This window comes from Castor canadensis, chromosome 5 (assembly GCF_047511655.1).
Source record: "Castor canadensis chromosome 5, mCasCan1.hap1v2, whole genome shotgun sequence".
Taxonomy (NCBI): Eukaryota; Metazoa; Chordata; class Mammalia; order Rodentia; family Castoridae; genus Castor; species Castor canadensis.
In genome coordinates this window covers 164,485,863-164,505,314 of record NC_133390.1, presented here as the reverse complement: position 1 = coordinate 164,505,314, position 19,452 = coordinate 164,485,863, and the positions used below count along the sequence as shown (strand labels likewise).

Here is a 19,452-nt window from a genome sequence, read left to right as displayed (position 1 = left end):
TTGCAGTGTCCTTGTGCCAGTAGGCTTGTCCTCTGGTGCCTTCGCCATTACCATGAGAAGAAAGTAGCTGCAGCCCTTTCAGCTTGAGACTACAGAGTAGAGCCATGCCAGCAGACCCGTAGCTTAAAGCAGTGCCCACCAACTTAAATGCCTGAGTAAAAAGTTTTTGTTATATGTCACTGAGATTTTGTGGTCTTTTTTCAGCATTATCGTGGCAATAAACTACTAAGACTGCATGCATATAGTCTTTCTTCTGGATCCAGGGTGGCTTCAGGGGTTTTAGTAAGCAAGTTTTCTTAGTTTCTAGCATTTTGCCATTTACACCACCTATATGATTCACTCCATCCTCCTTTTCCCACCCACTAGCTTCCTCTATTTTATATCTTTTTGCTTACCTACAAATACCATGCCCAAGGCCCTGCATTGGCTCTCCAGATTCTCACAGCCTCATGACTTTTCACCATCTACTCCTGTTGCTTAATGCATGCTTTCAGTTCATTCCATTTCAAACTTCAGAGTATATGTTTCGCCCAGCAGATTTTTCACTCCAGAAATTTGTCCTCAGTTGTTGGCTTGTTTAGGCATTATCTGCTCTAATTGGCCCATTTTGTTCAATTAGATGTGATACGGTGTACTGGGAGGAAGAGATGTCTTGAGTGCCTAGGACTACCTACGATTGAGAGCTTTATTTAAAAAGGCCTTCAATATGGGGATGGCTTAGTAATAGACACATTTGCACATTGTTAAATATCATCATTACATGTTCTGGGAAGTGAGTATTAAAGCTTGTTGGTTTCCAGGCTGATCAGTTCCTTCCTTACCAGAGGGGATACTTCTAACTTTCCTTTTGCAAGCTTTTAATTTTCTGGAGCTGCGTTCCATTTTTCTGCTTCCTAGTTCCAAGATACCAATCTTATAGAAAAAATTCCCAGGATGAACCTTTTTCATGGGAAAGTGTGAGAGAAGAGAGACCTTTTGTAGAAAGGAAAGCTGACTTACCCTTAAGGTTCTGTTTCCCAAAACAAACTCCTACAAATGAATAAAGTTTATTCTGAGGATTTAGGCTATTTAAGTGCTCCTATAGCATTTCTTTATGGGAGAGATTGGCTAATTTAAAGTTGGTTTATAACAATTACAAAGCTGTGCTTAATGAGTTATCCTATTTTTCTAAGAAAAGGCATTAGACATTTTGCCTTATTACTGAATTTAGGGGAAAATAGTTAAAAAAAATTAACTGTGTGCTTTTTTTGTTAATGCCATTTATTAGGTTGAAGAAGTTTCCCTTTGTTCCTATTTACTGAGAGTTTTTGTCATAGATGGATATAGAATTTTTTCAGATACTTTTTATGTATCTATTGATGATCTTGTGGGTTTTTCTTTAGTTGATATGGTGAGTGATAGATTTTTTAATCAGTCTTGCATTCTTGCGATAATTCTCACTTGTTTTTGATGTAGTTTTTACATACTGCTAGATTCAGTTTGCTAATGTTTTGTTTGTGAGTTTACTGTCTTTGTTTGAGTCTTTGTCTTTCATTGTGGTTTCTTGTATTTCCTTTATTATGTTTAGTGTCAGGGTAATGCTGACCTCATGAAATGAGATGGGAAAGGTTACCTCCTTTTTTATCTTCCAGAAGAGTTTAAGTAAAATTGGTATTATTTCTCCTTTAAATATTTGGTAGTGTTCTCTAATGAAGCCATCTGGACCTGGGGATTTCTTTGTATGAAGGCTTTCATCTATAAATTCACCATCTTTTAATAGATACAGGATTGTTCAGACTCTCTCTATCTTCTTGAGTGAGTTTTACTAGCTGTGTCTTTGAAGGATTTTTCTAGTTTATTTAAGTTGTTCAAATTTATAGATAATAAAGTTGTTGAAAACATTCTGTTATTATCCTTTCAATGCATAGAGGATACATATAGGATTCCTAGTAATGTCTTCTGTATGAGTCTAACATTTGTTAATTTGTATCCTCCCCCTCCCCTACCTTCTCTCTCACTTTCACTCTCCTAGTTTTTTGAGTCAAGATCTCACTATGTAGCCCAGACATACTTGGAATTTACCATGTCTCCCAAGTGCGTCACCATGCCTGGCTTCTTTTTTCCGTTGATTATCTTGTCTAGAAGTTTTATCAGTTTCATTGATTTTTTTTCCCCCCAAGGACTGGCTTTTTGTTTCATTAATTTTTCTACACCAGTTTTCTATTCTCAATTTTGTTTTTTGCTTTTTTATGATTTCATCTACTTGCTTTGGGTTTAATTTGTCTCTTTATGAAGCATTAGGTGGAAGCCTAAGTCATTTGAGGCCTTTCCTTGCTTATTTAAGCCTTTAATGTTATGAACTTTCTTTTAAGCACTGCTTAACTTAATTTGCATCCCATAAGCGCTCATACATTGCGTTTTGATTATCATTCAGTTAAAAATATTTTCTAACTTCCTTTGTTACTTCCATTTTAACCCATGTGTTGTTTAGAAGTATCCTTTAGTTTTAGAATTTTCCAGATATTTTTCAGCTAATGATTTCAAGCTTCATTCTTTTGTGGTAAGAGACTATAAATTGAATTCTTTTAAATTTGTTGAAGTCTGTGGTCAAGAACTAGGCTGTATTGATCACTGTTCTGTGTGCACTTAGAAAGAATGTATTTTCTGCTCTTGTATTGTGGAATTTTCTGTAAATGTTAATTAGATCAAGTTGGTTGATAATGTTATCCTCACAATTTTTTTTCCCCTACTTGCTTTCTGGATTACCAAAAAAGGAATATTGAGTCCCCTACTGTAGTTATGTCTAATTCTTTCACTTCTATAAGTTTTTACTTTGTGTACTTTGAAGCTCTGTTGTCACATGCGTATATATTAAGGGTTGTTATATCTTTTTAATGTAAAACATTTAATTTAAAAATGTTGATGCTACAACATATAAAATAGCTGGGTTTTTTTTGTTTTGTTTTTAATTTGTGTGTGTGTGTGTGTGTGTGTGTGTGTGTGTGTGTGTACTGGAATTTGAACTCAGGGCCCTGCACTTGCTAAACAAGTGTTCCACCACTTGAGCTATACCCCCAGCCCTATAAAATAGCTATTATAAATGGACATAGTATATTCTGTAGCTTTCAGGTTTACTTTCTTTTTTTAAAAATTTCCTTTTTAAAGGAAACTGAAGGTATACTGTGGTTAAGACTTGCACCTTTCCCCTTGAAAAAGCCCACATTCTGTCGCAGTGATGTATGGTTATACTTAACAGTCCCAATTGTTAAACCCTTGGATCAAGTCATAACTAATTCTATTGCATAAGGATCCTGTGTACATTTATTTATCAATTCTAATCCTTAATAGTTACCCAGCAAGCCATTAACATACAGAAACATGCATCATGAGAAACAAGAACTACCACCCATCCCTCCTGCATATCAGCATCCTGGCTCTCCTGGGGCATGTGCTCATATCACTGAGGCCATGAACAGTCACTTTTCGCATTCATTTTGAGAGCAGTCTGGACGTAAGTACAAATACAACATATTTTAACCAATTTCTATAAAAAAAATCACAAATTAAACAAAAGTATTTACAGAATTTACTACAAAACATCATAATGTCTGTCTTCATTTCAATTCCGTCTCTGTATGGGTCAGTCATTTGGATATCTTTGGGCACAATGGTGACTCTTGGCATGGATGGCACACAAATTCAGACAACCCAGCAGGTGTGCTTCACCAGCCTCCTGAAGCCACCAGTGGCCTCACTCTGAAACCTCAGGTGGGTTTTGAAATTCTGGGTATTCACCCTCACCAACCTCTGGGAATGTGCTTTGGGATGAGAAGCACGGTGGATTTCTGGCAACCACAAATCTCTGAAGGCCCCATGGTTCTGGGCCTGTGGCCCATGAGGTCTCTTTCCCTTGCTGCAGTATGAGCCATTTTCTCCTACCTAAAGCCCAAGGCCTTAGGCTGTTTCTCTGATGGCCCGCTGTTGCCCTTGTCAATGCCCAACAAGAAAGAAGATCCTCCCAGGAACCACCTGGTACTCGGTGCCTGTCTTGTTGATGGATTAACTCTTTATCACTATGTGATGAGTCTCTTGCTTTCAGTATTCCTTCTGAACAAGTTGGCCTGTCTGATCACTGACGTAACTTCTCTGCCTTTCTTCTGAGTAGTATTTGCATGGTGTATCTTTTCCCATCATTACACCTGTAAGCTGTCAAAAGTCTTTAAAGTGGATTTCTTGTTTGTTTTTTTGTTTTGGGGTAGGTGTTGCCCGTAGTCGGGGCTGGTCTCAAATTCACTCTCCTTGTGCTTCAGCCTCCCGAGTGCTGGGATCACAAGCATGTGCCACCTCACCTAATCTAGAAGTGAATTTCTTACAGAAAGCTTGTAACTAGGCGTTACGATAGTTGATCTTTCTGTTGAGGTGCTTGGACCATTTACATTTAATGTAATCATTGATATGGTCGGGTTTAAATCTTTCATCTTGCTTCCTTTCCTCTGTTCATCCCAACTGACCTGCTCCCCTTTTCTCTTTATTCCTGCTGTTAGGTAGAACTTTTAAAAATTTTATTGCCGTTACTGGTATGTTAGTTATACCTCTTAAAAAATTTAGCAGTTGTCCTTGATTTACAATATACATCACAACCTAGCTTCAAATATTACCTTAACAACATAAAAAACTTCTAGTTTTTCCCTCCATTGTGTGTGATACTGTTGCCAAACATATTACTTTTACATCTTTAATAAACTCCACAGTACTTTGCTTTTGCTTTAAATAGTTATCTTTTAGAATGATTAACAGTTTGGGAAACAACTTTTATATTTACTTCCATTTTTACAATTTTTGAAGCTAATCACTTTATGTAGGCCCTCATTGTTGTCCAGTGTCCTATGTCTTCTACTTGAAGAATTTCCCTTACATTATTTGGAGTGCAGGTGTGCTGACATTGAATTTCTCAGCTTTTCTTGGTCTGAAAAGTCATTTTTGTTTTCATTTTTAAAAGATAGTTTTGCTGACTATAGAATTCTGAGTTATGAGTTTTTCCTTTTTTTAAAAAATTCAGTACTTACATGTCACTCTGTTGTCTTCTTGGTTACAAAAATTTCCATGAGTAATCTGCTTTATTTTTTATTTTTATTGTTTTTTTTTCTTAGAAGAGAAATGTTTTTCTCTTCTAGCTGCTTTTATGATTTTCTCTTTCACTTTGATTTTTAGCAGTTGAAGTGTCTAGATGTGTATTTTTCATTGTGTGTGTTTGCTGTTTGTTTATATTTGTCCTATAGGGTTCTCCACAATCGTTGAGTCTGTGGTTGTATGACTGTTTTTGGAGAATTCTCTGCTCCTCCCACCCCCTTTTTAAAAAATAATTTCTGCCTTATTATTCTTCCCTACTCCTTCTGTTTTCTAGGGCTCCGTTACATGTATATGGGATCATTTGATCTCATTCCACAGCATTTCAGGGTTCTCTCCATGTTCTTCCCCGACCTGCTTTTTTTTTTTCTCTTTGTGTTTTAGTTTGGGTGGTTTCCTATGACCTGTCTTCAAGTTTGTTGGTTTCTTCCTTCACTGTATTGAATGTTCTTAAGAGGCTATCAAAAGAATTTTTCATCTGTGATGAAAAAAAAAACTTTAAGAAAAACAGTTACATCATTTTCATTTGGCTCTTTCTTACATATTTCATCTTTCTGTTGAAGCTTCTATTTGTTCATGCATATTGTCTGCTAAATTTGTTGACATATTAATCATTGCTATTTTAAGTTCTTTTACTGGTACTTACGACATCTCTTAGTCTGGTTCTCGCTCCCTTTTTAAATTGTAAAAATGATAGTTAAGTTTATTAGGAAAGGAATCTAGTAGCAGGATAAAAAAGAAGTGGGGAGAAATGGGTAAAAAAGAAGAAATATTTCTGCTCCTTATACAGGAAATGGGGGTAAGGAATCCCTGGTTCTGTATTGCTTTGTTTTTTGCTGTGGGTTCTTACTTTGTTTATGTATTAAAATTTTTTGCTCAACTGAGATGGATACTAAATATTGATATTGAAGCTACAGCTATTAGTTAGGGATGAAGTTTTTTTGGGGGGAAGGTCTGGTTCATAGAATATTCAGGACTTACTATAGAACGTGGAACATAAATTTACTATTCTGTTGTTATAAAAGTATACATTTCTGTATCTTTTCCTTTTGTAGTGTCCTTGGGAGAAACCTTATCAAGAGCTTCCCCTTGCAGTTGTCTACACCCTTATTTCTACTCCCACTGCATCTGAAACTCTTCCTTAGTTATATTATCTCTTGCATCAAATGTAGGTATAGTGTTTTGCTCTCTAGGTTGTTTAATTACCTTTTAGGTGATTTATTTATTTATTTATTTGAGGTACTGGGGCTTGAACTCAGGGCCTACACCTTGAGCCACTCCATCAGCCCTTTTTTGTGTTGGGTTTTTTCGAGATAGGGTCTCAAGAACTATTTTCCCAGGATGGCCTCCAGCTGCTATCCTCCCAATCTCTGCCTTCTGAGTTGCTAGGATTACAGGCATGAGCCACCGGTGCCTGGTGTAAGTCTTTTTTATTACTGGAATTGAATTGAGATTATTTAATGATTCTTATTCCTTAGTCAAAAATCTGCACTTCCCCTTTTCCTTCCAGTTTGTGAAAAATGCAATGGAGTGAGAAGTGAGGGCTGACTGTAGATCACTTTTTGATAAAGTACCTTTTACACAGAGAAGACACACATTTTTCTCTCCTACTTTTGTAAGTATGTCTCCCTACCTTTACAGTGAAGTTTTGGAGGATAGCATCACCTTTTCCAAAGAGTCCTTTGTAGTTAGCTCAATGCTCTGTATACAGCAGATGCTCATCAAATATTTCTTAACCAGATTTAATGATACTCATGGGTTTTGGAATAAGTTACTAATAGTTTTACTTTTTCTGTTTACCCCCTTAAAACTTTGAGTGATGATGATGGTAATACTATTCCATTATGGAGAACATTTTGTGTTGTGATGGGTCTACTTTGCAACCACACTATCTGGATTTGAATCCTGGCTAATCTACTTAGTAGCTCTCTTTTCATTGGCAAGTTACTTAATTGCCCTGCCCTTTAGTTTCTTTATCTGTTCAATGGGAACAAAGATAGTACCTATGTTGTGGGATTACTGTGATGATTAAGAAATTATTAACAGTGATTTGTTAGAAAGTCAAATCCAATTTTAAGTTCTTAGAAGCTAAATTCTTTGAGTAGGAGGACTTTTAATACCTGAACACCATCTATCTTAGTGTGGATAAATATAACTACTTCTGTATTAATTAAGGATACCTTTGCTTGGAATATTAACAGCAGAAAGGGAGCTGAGCTAATTAATTTCTGCCTTGCTAGCAGTAATGTTTGTTCCTCTTCTCTTTTCCAGGGTAGAACACCTACCCTGTTTCCAAGAGAATAAGAGCAATAGAGAAATACATTTCTCAGATCAACTTTTCCTATAACCAGATGTACAGTTTATCTTAGTTTATTTCTAATTATATATTAAAATTGTATTTATCCTTGCCATCAGGCATCATTTACTATTGTTTGATTTTTTTTTTAAGCTTCTCTTCCTTTTTGCTTCCATTATTGACCAAATCATTTTCAAGATACAAATAGCAGAGAAGGGAGTCATAGAAAGGAAAGCCTGGTGGAAAAGTTATTGAGTGTATTTGGCAGAAAGCTGTTGGAGAAATATTGTTAAGGCTGGCAAGGATTTGTTATTTTCCTTACCTAACAAGGAGGGATATAACATATTCACAGATGAAAAAGGAGTTATTCTTTGGTGCCTTACTATTGATCTCCTTTGTTAGATTAGCGGATAAAACATTTGAATAGTGCCCTCTTCTATAAATGCAGCAGACTACTATTATTTTGAAAGAAAATAGGTGATCTATTTGATCTGCAAATCTGTGATACAATAAGTTGGGAGCAATGGAAATGGAGAAAAGATGGATTTAAGAATACTTTTATTTTTAACCATACTGATTTTTTAATTGTACTAAAGATTATTTCTTCAACTTGTGCAATAATATTTATATGAATGTTTAAGAAACGTGAGTGGTACAAAGAGAGAAACACCTAAAATATTTTAAAATATGTGTTTTAGTAGTCAATTTCATGAATAACTTTTCTCTGGGTAGAGGCTGGAAAAGTTCAGTTTGGTATCAAGACATCTTGCTTATACCTTGGTAATAGAACAAGGAAAACACACTTCTATAGGACTGTGCCAGGGGGTTTCTGCTGACAAAGGAAACCTGCTCAAAGCTTCACTTGTACAGTTGCTTTCATGTTTGTTTTACAGACCTGCTGTCTGTAGTTTTTCATGCTTCATGGATGGTGGTCAAAGTTGGAATTGTTTATGAATTCCTGTCCCTTCTTAACTTTTCAGAATGTATTTTTTACTTTAGAAAATTTCAAGCAACACAGAAGTAAAATAATACAATGAATCTTCATGCCATTCTTATTTATCTACCCCACCTCAAATAATGAGTTCCAGAACAACTGTCATTTCACCTATAAATATTTTAATGTACATGTCTATCAGATATGGACTTTATAGAAAATTATATGGTCATACCCAATAAAGTTAGCCTTAATTCCTTAATATAATTTAATATGGAATCTTTTTTTGTCCATTTCCTCAAATGTGGCTTTTTACAGTTAATTCTTTGTTTTAGGTCCATATTAGGACCATTATAATACACTTTGACTGCTAGATCTGTTCAGTCTCTTTTAATCTATACTAATTTATACCCCTCCCCTTTTTTGGGAGGGAAATGGCATTTATTTGTTGAGGAAATTGGGTCATTCTTCTTCCTCACATTATGGGTTTTGCCTGTTTTATCCTTGTGTCATACAACATGTTATTCTTTGGTCACATTATCTGTAAAGAGATAGTTAGGTGCAGCTGTTTTTATAGTCATTATGCATAGGTGGCACATTGTGTTCCCTGTTCACATTCGAAGACACAATACCTGATTATCCTACTTTGTATACTAATATTAATTGGTGGGTTTATGTTGGCAGAGCCCTTTGCTGTCAAATTGTTTTCCCATTGACCAGTGCAATGCATGGGTGACATTTTGACAGTCTTCTGATTTTTTGGGTTTGTCCATCTTTCACCTAATGAACATTCACAGTGATTGTGCCCAAAGCATACTGTTATTACATTCTAAGACTGGGAAAGCTGCTAAAAAATGAAATGAACAGCTGGGAGTATAACTCAAGTGGTAACTTGCTAGGCAAGCACAAGCCCTGAATTCAAACTCTAGTACTGCCAAAAACAGTACATTATATGCATATATGATAATATCACAATGAAACCCCTCAATTTGTACAATTAATATATGCTAGTGTAATTTTTAAAAAATGAAGATTTATGATGAAAAGAAACCATGAATAAAGTCTGAGATGACTGGAAAATTCATTTATGCAAAGTACTCTTTTCTCTGATTATACCTAGTAAAAGAGGTGCCATTGTGACGAAAAGGTTGTTTTAAAGTTGTGTGTTTACAACAAGGGATGGGACTTTGATCACATGATAAAGTGAGAGCACACAAGGGAGGTATGAGGATTGGTAAGACACCTAAAAAACTAGATAGCATTTGTTGCCCTCAACTCAGAGAAACTAAAGCAGATACTTTAAAACAACTGAGGCCAATAGGAGAAGGGGACCAGGAACTAGAGAAAAGGTTAGTTCAAGAAGAATTAACCTAGAAGGTAACATACATGCACAGGAAATCAATGCGAGTCAACTCCCTGTATAGCTATCCTTATCTCAACTAGCAAAAACCCTTGGTCCTTCCTATTATTGCTTATACTCGCTCTTCAGCAAAATTAGAGATAAGGGCAAAATAGTTTCTGCCAGGTAGTGAGTGGTAAGGGGGGGGGTAGGGGAGGGATGGGGTAAGGGAAGGGGTGGGGGGAAGGGGAGAGAAAACATTGTATGCACATATGAATAAAATAAAAATTTAAAAAAAAAGATAAAGTTGTGTGTTTAGCTAAAGTAAAGCTTAACTACTTATTTGTTTTGAATGAGTTGTCTTTAAAAAAGTCTTATGGGAACAGATTTTGAGCTAAAGTCAAGTTTTCTAATTATCATGAATTCGTAAAATGTTTTTATGTTGGAGCTTATTCCTTTAATCAAGGAAGATGAAATTATGAGTTCCTTTGGTTAAGAATTATGGATCATAGTAAAGACTTACCTTGAATGGATATAGGTCATTTATTCTGAATGCTGTTGTTCCATATTTTTCCCTATGACCATAGATGACTGTCTTGTGACTAGTAATATTTAACCTTACGTAGTATTTTCTTTGTGCTAGATAGTGTACTTTTCTTTTCTTTTTTTTTTTTTTTCCACAGAGATGAGGGTCATAGAACAACAGTGACAGTTTACAGCATACAAGGAAATGGGAGATGATGAGTACAGGGAACTAGGGGATTCAGGTGCCCCCAAGAGGAAGTCTTAATAAGTTGGGGGGCACGGGGTAAGGTGCCATTTCACTGGTCCAGAGTGACTTCCACATGGAAGAGAATTTACAGAAGGCAGAATAGGGTGACATCCAATGGGCTGAGGGTTGGACTGCATGGAACAGGATGTCCAGTCTAGTTGCCCAGGGACAGCTAGGTGCCAACTTCTGGCCTCCCACCCCCTTCAGTTCAGACCAGAGTCTCACACGTGGGGCCTCACTCTGGTCTTTATTGCCTCATGGGGTCACCTGGCTGTCCTCTCTGTGCAACACTGGCCCTCGTGCAGACAGGGTGCCCTCCAAGGCCCCCAGAGAGACATCTTGGCCAAACCCAGCTGGATGGCAGGGGCAGAACCAAATTCTGCCCAAAGAATCCACACCTCAAACTTGGTCCAGCCATGGAGGGACCAGCAGCCCACACTGGGTCCTGCAGTAGACGGCAAAGGGTTAAGCCAGGCATCAAAGCTGTCGGCCAACTCAGGCCATCGAGTCCTGTGACAGAGGGATCTCTGCCTATGAGCCACATCTAACAAAGTCCTTCAGGAGAACACTAAGGTACCCAGAGCCCATCACTTCTGTCCCATTGAGCCAAACTCTTCTTTTGGGGGCCTCATCATGGCCCAAATGGGCCCCTTCAGGGGACCCACTTCAGTTCCCTCAGACACTGATGGTGCAGAAGATGGTGAAGCCAGAGAGGGAGGTGCTGAGCAGGACCCCAGGACACTGCAGGTGCCAGTGCAGCTCCTTCAGGTCCATCTCACCCTGGTGCACAAACAGCAGCTGCTGGGGCAGCGCTGCAAGTCCAGGGTCAGCCTCCGTGTGGCCCTCCTCCGGGTCCTGCTCTACCACCAGGTCCCGCTGTGTGATCTGGTTGACTGCACCCACAGCTGCGAAGATCCCGCTGTCCTGGGGGTGCCACTCGACGGAGGTCACGGGGCCACATGCTGCTTGAAGGTGGCCACTGGGGAGCCTGACTTGAACTGTGGCAGGTCCCAGACCTTGAGGGCTCCATCGTCCCCTCCACTGAGCAGGAAGGGCTCCCAGCGACTCCAGCTGATGACATTGACGTCTCTATCATGGGCAGTGGCTGTGGTGAGCATGCAGGCCTTGCTGGGGGCTGCTCGGATGTCCCAGATACGAATGGAGGCGTCAACTGAGCAGGAAGCGAATACCGTGTCTTCAGTTGGTGACCACTGCAAATCCTCCACAGAGCGTGTGTGGCCCACAAAGGGCCGCTGGTCTACATTTCAGGAGCCACCATCTGTAGGTGTCCAGAGGTGGATATTCTTCTGACAGTCACCAATTTGTATGTGCTCATTTATTTAATTCTTATATGACTATCATTCCTAATTTAGAGGATGAACTAGGTCAGGGAGGATAAGTGATTTGAATTGGTCATATAGCTGATAAATAGCAAGAGCTAGGATTTAGACCTAGATAGTTTTTATAGAATATGTGTTGTAACACAGAGAATGGATTATGTAGCATCTGTACTATCCTACTGGCCTTGGAGGATAAGCTTATTTGTGTCAGCATATAAATAATATACATATATGTTTATTTTGTTTGTGTGTCAACACTCATACTATCATACTACTCAAAACCATTTTTGGATCTCCTTCCTTGATGGTAGAACAGAAGCAGTCCTAATACACTGGCATTCTCATCTCATGTGGGTAGAACTTAGGCAGTGTAGGTGAAAGGGTCAAGAGAAACCTAGCAGACAACTTTAGTCACAGATTTACATAGTATTACCCCTCTGGTTTTTGGACCCTTTTGCCTTGAAGCTGCTGTCCAGTCAGCCACCCAGATAGATCTTTGCACAGTTTTTAAAGCAGAAAGCCTATAGCTAGTATTTTAATACCATAAAAACAATTTTTCAAATTCTCCAAATCATAATAAATAGCAGTCATAGGTCTCTGATTATGGGACCAAGAGTCAGTAGGTACTAGAGAGACTATTTTGCTCCAAGTTTATCTGTCTCTTTGCTTAGTGGTTTTGTTTTTTTTTTAAGTTGAAGTAGTATGTCTTGTATTTTAACAGTGTTAAATCATCTTCTCCCCCTCTTTTGCTGTTTCTTATTGTGTTTTTACTGAGCAAATGAATTTATTATTTCTCTCAAATGCTAATTTAGGTGGGAATAGTGGATAATTTGAACAGTTATGCTCTTTCAAAAAATGTTACTGCTTTTATCTGTGTTTTTATGTTTGAACTATGCTTGTTTATATTGTTCTGATAAGAGGTGTGGAAAAGAAAATGATTAGATCTTCAAGATTCTTAACATTGTATTAATATGATGGTCTGAATGGGTAGATGTCAGGAATATGCATTATGGAAAAAGATGAGGAAATTATGTTTGAATCCCCACACAGTGTGTGCCCATGGCAAAATTTAATCGGAAAAGTTTCACAAGATTAATTCTGTAAGTATGACAGTGGGGATGGGCTTAAAGACAACATGTTTCTTAAATGCTGATCCTGTGTGTAATTTTGGCAATCATTATTACAGAGTTAATTTCCCCAAACAGAGTTTCTTCATGTACTTAATGTGTTTTGGTAAAGATGTTTGAGCCTTCTGACAGGAGCAGATATCCTGAGTCATTTTACTGACTTCTGCAGCCTTGTCTTTTTAGTAAGTTTCGCTTGAATAAAAGTCCATGTGTGTGTGTGTGTGTGTGTGTGTGTGTGTGTGTGTGTGTGTGTGTGTGTGTGTGTGTGTGTATGCTTTCTTATTCATCTAGAGAAAGAACTCAGGAAAATAGGGAACATGTTACAGGTTTTGTGGAAGGATTTATTTCCCAGATTATTTATTTCTCTATATAGTTTTGGGTAATGGGGCCATAGATTTACAGGGCTTTAGAGCTAGAATCTTTAGGAAGGGAACTTAGAAAGTTGAGGAAACAGACTTGGTTCTTTAGTTTCATTTGATGACTGTCCTGTATGTTTTCATGCATGCCGAATGAGGTGATTAGCTCTTCATAGATAGAATAAGCCATAAAATGGGAGATAGAAATTTGAGAAGAGGTTGGATGGGTGTAATAGGAATTCAGGATGGTTATTATGTTGGGCATACATTAGCACAACTCTGGGTGTGTTCATGAAGGCAGGCTAAACATGAGTCTCACTTATGTGTGTTTTTTGTCTGATGGGGTTAGTTCCAATGTGCTGCTAAACTGTACTGCTGGAGGTTGGCCTCTCATGTCTGGCCTGTGTGTAAGTGGGCCAGTACCTTGACAATAGTCCCTTGAGTGGGCAGCCATAGCCAGAGGAGTAGAGCTGGTTTCACTGGGTATGTGTGATGTGATCCACAGCGTACATGAAATGGGTACATGAAGAAAGCTTGAGGTATCTTTGCATGGTTTTCAGTTTGTATAAATATATGTATTTTTACTGTCTTTTAACATCTTTTTTCTTGAGTTTCATGGTTTTCAAGTAGTTTGTTAAGGGCTTACAAGATAAATAGTCACATCATATATAAGTAATGTTTTTGTGTCTTTCCAGTTTATGTATCTTATAATCTTCCTCCCATTTTCTAGAATGTCCAGAGCAACACTGGTAGCTGGCATCCTTTTCTTAATCCTGACTAGAGTGCTTTAGCATTTCATTTTGAGGTCTGACTTGGTTTCAGATGTATATTTCTTTCTCCTCTTCTTCCCCCTTCCCCTACTACCACCCTTCTCTCTTCTCTGTCTATTGTTTTTTTGAGACAGGGTTTCCCTATGTAGTCTCGGCTGGTATTGAATTCGAGATGCTCCTGCATCAGCTTATCAATGCTGGAATTGCCAGCATGCATCACCACACCCAACTTTGGGTTGGCTAGTTTTAAGGGTTGATACTACTTACAACCTGCTAAAGTACCTTAGTTCATCTTTGACTGCAAATTAAGGAGGATGCAAGATATAGAAGTTCAGGAGAGAGTAGGAGATACACGGTGATTGTAAATAGTATTTGAGTGTAGTGGTTAGAAATGGAATTCTCTAGAGAAGGAAAATACTAGGGGATGATTTCATTTTCTCTAGGTATAGGGAGAACCTAGCCTATGCCAACAATTTAAAGCTTCTAGATTATCTTTTAGAATGAGAGACAGTGTAGGTTTTGTTTTTTTCTTTTCCTTTGATAAACTTTTTATTAACAATAACACAGAAAAGTACACAAAATGGTGACTTGTCTGTCCTTCTCCTCCTTTCCCCCTCTATTGTAACAATAACTAAAATATCATTCATTTGCCAGAGAGCACTGCAAACTTGCATTCAGGAGAAAGAGCCACTATTTATTAAACATTGAGTGTTGGTGCACTTTCCGTGTGCTTATATTGATCTGGAACCCACTTTTGCCCTTTTTCTGTGTATTTTGTGAAGACTGGAGCTGGGAGCTACTTGATGGAGCTGTGTGTTATAGCCCTACCTGAGCCGATTTATCTAGCCCTGGCTTGTGGTCAGAGAACCCACTCTAAGTGGTAAAAGGTAGAGTGAGTTCCCCAGGTTTTCTTCATCTTCACTTTCAGTTCTTGAGTATCCCGGATGCATTGGAAATAGATTCTACAAACTTAAACTGAAAAGCAATTTTCTCTCCTCCTCCCCTCCTCTTCCTTCCTTTCTTCTTTTTTGTTTTTGTTTGTTTGTGACAGGGCCTTACTATGTAACGCAGGCTATTCTGGAACTCATGATCTCCTGCCTCAGCCTCCTGAGTGCTGGGATTACAGGCCTGTGCCTGTACCATCATGCCTGGCCCAATATAGAGTTTTAAAAACAAAACAAAAAACTTGTATGGCTCTTTGTTTTTTAAAGTTCAGGTCTTGATGATTTGTTTTTGTTTCTTTTTGCTTGTTCTCCAGCTATTTTTCATACTGTTCTCATCTTTCTAACAAGATCATATGTCTCCATCCCCTTTGCTGTGTCAGATATTTGTATTACTCTAATTTTTTAACTCCCAGTTTGAAGCCTTCAGAATTTAGCTCCTCCTTTCACTTGTTTAGGTATTTAGATGCTTTAATCAAGATAGTCTGCAGTATCATAATTTCCCAGTTAGGATTGTTATGTGGCATTTTTAGTATAGGATTAAAAAAAAATCACTGACTTGAGAATATAAAGTTATGTAAGGCTCTTCATTCATTCAGCAGATATTTATAGAGAGCACCTTGTACATGCCAGGCACAGTACCTGGTAATGGAATATAGTGGCAATTATGACACTGTTTCAATCTTTATAGAATTTAGAGAGTCTGATGGAGTATCTTTAATCTTCTCTAGATTGAGCTAGATTGATGGTTGTAGAAAGGACTTTGGTTTTAGAATTACACTCTCCTGGGTTCAAACTGAAGCACTATAATTTATTAAAGTTGGGTAACTTTAGAAAATTATATTCTGAATGGGATAGGAGGGCCCCTTCCCAGTACTGGGTTCAGATTTCAGTGGAAAAGGTATGATTGTAGCTTACTGGGTGGCAGAGAAGTTTGGGTTTCCTGGATCAAAACTAGTCCACAGTTGTTAAGCAAGCAAGAAACAACCCCCTGGGGTAAAGCAAACTGGGCCTGGTGGGTATATATGCATAGGGAGTACAAGGCCAGAGCATGCCCTGTCATAATGGGTAGGCTGTGGGAAGCCAGTCCAGATGTGTCAGGTCTGGTGAGTAGGCAAGTAGAGGGAGTTGGTGTGCCTCTGCAGCCACAGTTCCTAGAGCACAGATGTCCTTGTTGGGAGAGGTGCAAGAAAATGACTGTAAGCAGATGCAGTTAGGATGAGACCTGAGGTCCCTGGTGTCTATATCTGAAGGATCACAGGAAGATGGTAACCAGGCCCCGACTATAGCTTATGGTTATTGAGAGACTATGCAGTTTGGCATGTGACTGAGGGAGAGCACCACCAGATATCCCCATATATTCCACTGGAGTCTATGGAGCAAGACCCAAGGACAAACTAAAGCACAGCACTCACACCACAAAGACAGGCTCTCTTCTTCCTGAAATGTCCCTCCAGCTCCCTCTACTGACCATGGTTAGCATCATGCTCTCTAGTAAGGGAAAAAAGCGCTCAATCCGTTGTCACAGAGCTGGTACTGAAGTTGTTTAGAGTTGAGAGGCAGTAGATTCATAACTGGCATAGGGTATATACTCTCTTACTCCATTTTCATAAGGTCTTACAGCAAAACTAATCACTGGTAGAGTCAGGCTATTAGTTACTTGTGGGAGAAAGTAGTGTGATCAGAAAGGAGGATAGATGTTCTGTTTCTGAATGTGGATGCTGTTTACATAGCTGTGTGCTATTTGTGAAGAGCTGTACTTTTGAATTCATATTATGCTTCAATAAAAGTTAAAATGTGGGGCAATGTGCTTCAAAAAGTAAAAAACTTAAAAACAGGATCCAGTTTAGCATAGGAAACAAAAATCTCAGGTATCTCAACTTTTTTTTTTTAATTTTTAAAATCCATTTTTAGAGTTGCCTAACTTATGTCCAAAAAGGAAGCTCCTACTTCATTTAGCAAAAATATTTTTATTAACATATATTTGTATAAAGGAGTTTCATCGTGATACTTCCAAACATACATGCAATGTACCTTGATCACACTCATCCCCTGTATCCCCCTCTTAAAACAATTTCAAAGTTCCATTTTTATACAGGGTATAAATACTTCAACCATATTCATCCTTCCCAACCTCTACTTTCATCGTCCCTCCCCACTGCCCCACCCCATACTCATTCCTAAAGAGAATCTGTTTTATATTCCTGTTATTTGACTAGATGTATAAGAATCTGTAAGACTAGATTCTGCATATGAGAGAGAACATGTAGTATTTGTCTTTCTCAGTCTGGCTTATTTTGCTTAACATAATCTCTAGTTCCACCCATTTTCCTGCAAATGACATAATTTCATTCTTCTTTATGGCTGAATAATACTTCATCTCAACAAAAATATTGTTAGACAGTCTTTCTTTTGCGATCAATTTGTTAATTCTGAGACCTTCTCTGGAGCAAGTTATACTTCTTTTTGCTGTCATTCTTCCTATCATGTCTTCAAACAGCAGCTTCTGAGCTTTATGTGGCCTCCCAAGATACCTTCTTATTCTTAGTCTAACTAAAACAACCCCGATGTCTCACTCCTCTGTAAACATTCTTTGCCTTTTTGTCTTGGACATGTTCTTTTGGAGATGATATACTCCTTCTTGGAGCCGCTGACAAATCACCAAATTCCTGTTTTCCTGACTAAGAGATTTGTGGGAAGCCCACAGTACCATCCATGTAGGAGTAACAAAGGTGGGAACTATAGACTTTGATTAAGGAATCAGTGGTGATAGGAGAGAATCCATGTGTGGCTTTAAAAAGCTGCACATAGAAGCAGCTCAGTGCTGTGGTTTTGTTCAGGAGTAGGTAACTGAGAATAGACTCTTTGGAACTCATGAAGTTGGGGGCTTAATCCAGATTCAGGGGATGGATATGGAATCTAGAAAGAGGTCACATTCCTAGAAAGCGAAGGTTGCTTAGAAACTGGCATTACACTGTGGATCGAATTCAGGGTGAATCTTACTTATTTTTTTGAGACAATGTCTTATTGTATTGTCCAGGCTAGCCTTGAACTCCTGGGCTCAGGCAGTCCTTCTGCCTCAGCCTCCCAGGTAGCTGAGACTGTGGGCATGCATTATTGCACCTGGCTCTAGGGTGAATTTTGAAGTGGAGTGGGCTATTTAAATCTCAATTATTAAATAGATAACAGTAGTAGACTTAGTTTTTTTTATTTATTGTCATTATTATTATTACTATTATTTTGGCAGTACTGGGGTTTGAACTCAGGGCTTCACGCTTGGTAGGCAGGCGCTCTACCACCTGAGCCATTTCACCAACCCAGTAGTAGACTTACCATTGCCTACTTTTGTGTACACAGTTTGAGATCTTCAAATCTATAGGATATGAGGTGGGTTTTGTACTTTGTCTGATTGTTAGGGTAGTCTAGAGATGATTTGGTGATGGCAAGAACTACCTCAAACTACATAACACAGAAGGCTGAGAACTTAAGAGTAGTTCCTCTGCAAAAAATTGTGTCCTTACATTTTTTGACCCTTAAGTTAATTTGGGGTATAAGGAAGAAAAGAGTGAGTGGTGAAACTGGCGTATGGGCCTTTCATTTTAAGGATAATCCATGTACTCACCCAATCAATGTATGTGTACTTACTATGTCCACGGTCTCTTGTAGGTATTGGGAACCCAGAGGTGAATCTAATGCCGTCCTTTGGCCTTCTGAAGTATTCCTTGTTTCTCCCTTTGATAGCTGGCTTTATCATGTGAATATGACACCAGCTTTGTCACCAACTCCTTGAGGATTTTTTGAGACTTTAAAACTTATATTTTGGATTTCATATTCATCAGCCTTTTACATCATTTTATTACTAGCCTAAGCTTACACTGCCACCAATAAAGAGCTTCATTTCCAGATTTAGCATCTTGAGGAAGGGGTGTGAATGATTGAAGACGAGTCTCTTTCTGCAGATGTATCCCAGAGTGGTCATTTGGGAATTTGCTGTTCTCCTAACTGGTCATCTGTGTCTAGAAACATCTTAAGTCGTGCCACTTCAGTTGGTTCTCAGGGCTTAGTCTGAAGATAGAAGAATGCATTGGTTATTACAAAAATAATATAATGTAAAGTGGACTATGATGTCTGTTCAGAAGTTTATGTTTTTAAATGATTGTCTTGATTTACCAAGAAGCTAACAGGCTCTTTGTGGTTTTCTCACTCATTTTGGGGCATGAATGCAATCATTCCTCAAACCATTCACCCTAAAATAGTGCCTATTGTCAGTCTGGAAAACCTGTCAAGTGTTATTTCTAGGCAAGTAATTATTTAGGTGTTAGAAGTCTGTAATTTTAATGTGTTGCTTGCTAATATAATATGAATTTAAAATAGGTGACCAATCTATACCAACTTGTAGGCAAATTAAATGGATTACACATAATGTAGGATGGTGTCAATAGGTTTTAGTAGATTGGCTTAAATTGCCTAG

General features: G+C 38.3%; 1 protein-coding gene and 1 pseudogene across 4 annotated transcripts in view; one reads left to right on the top strand and one right to left on the bottom strand.

Annotated features, from left to right (window-relative positions):
* Positions 1–19,452, top strand: part of Chd6 (chromodomain helicase DNA binding protein 6) — a 190,622-nt gene that overhangs the window by 18,929 nt on the left and 152,241 nt on the right. The window contains exon 2 of one of the 4 annotated variants that reach the window (XM_074074778.1): positions 3,328–3,490. The exons of the other annotated variants lie outside the window; for them this stretch is intronic. The gene's annotated coding sequence lies outside the window, so the exon portion shown is untranslated. The remainder of the gene's footprint in view (positions 1–3,327; positions 3,491–19,452) is intronic. 4 annotated transcript variants of the gene reach the window in all.
* LOC109701657 (glutamate-rich WD repeat-containing protein 1 pseudogene) lies at positions 10,745–18,960 on the bottom strand (annotated as a pseudogene).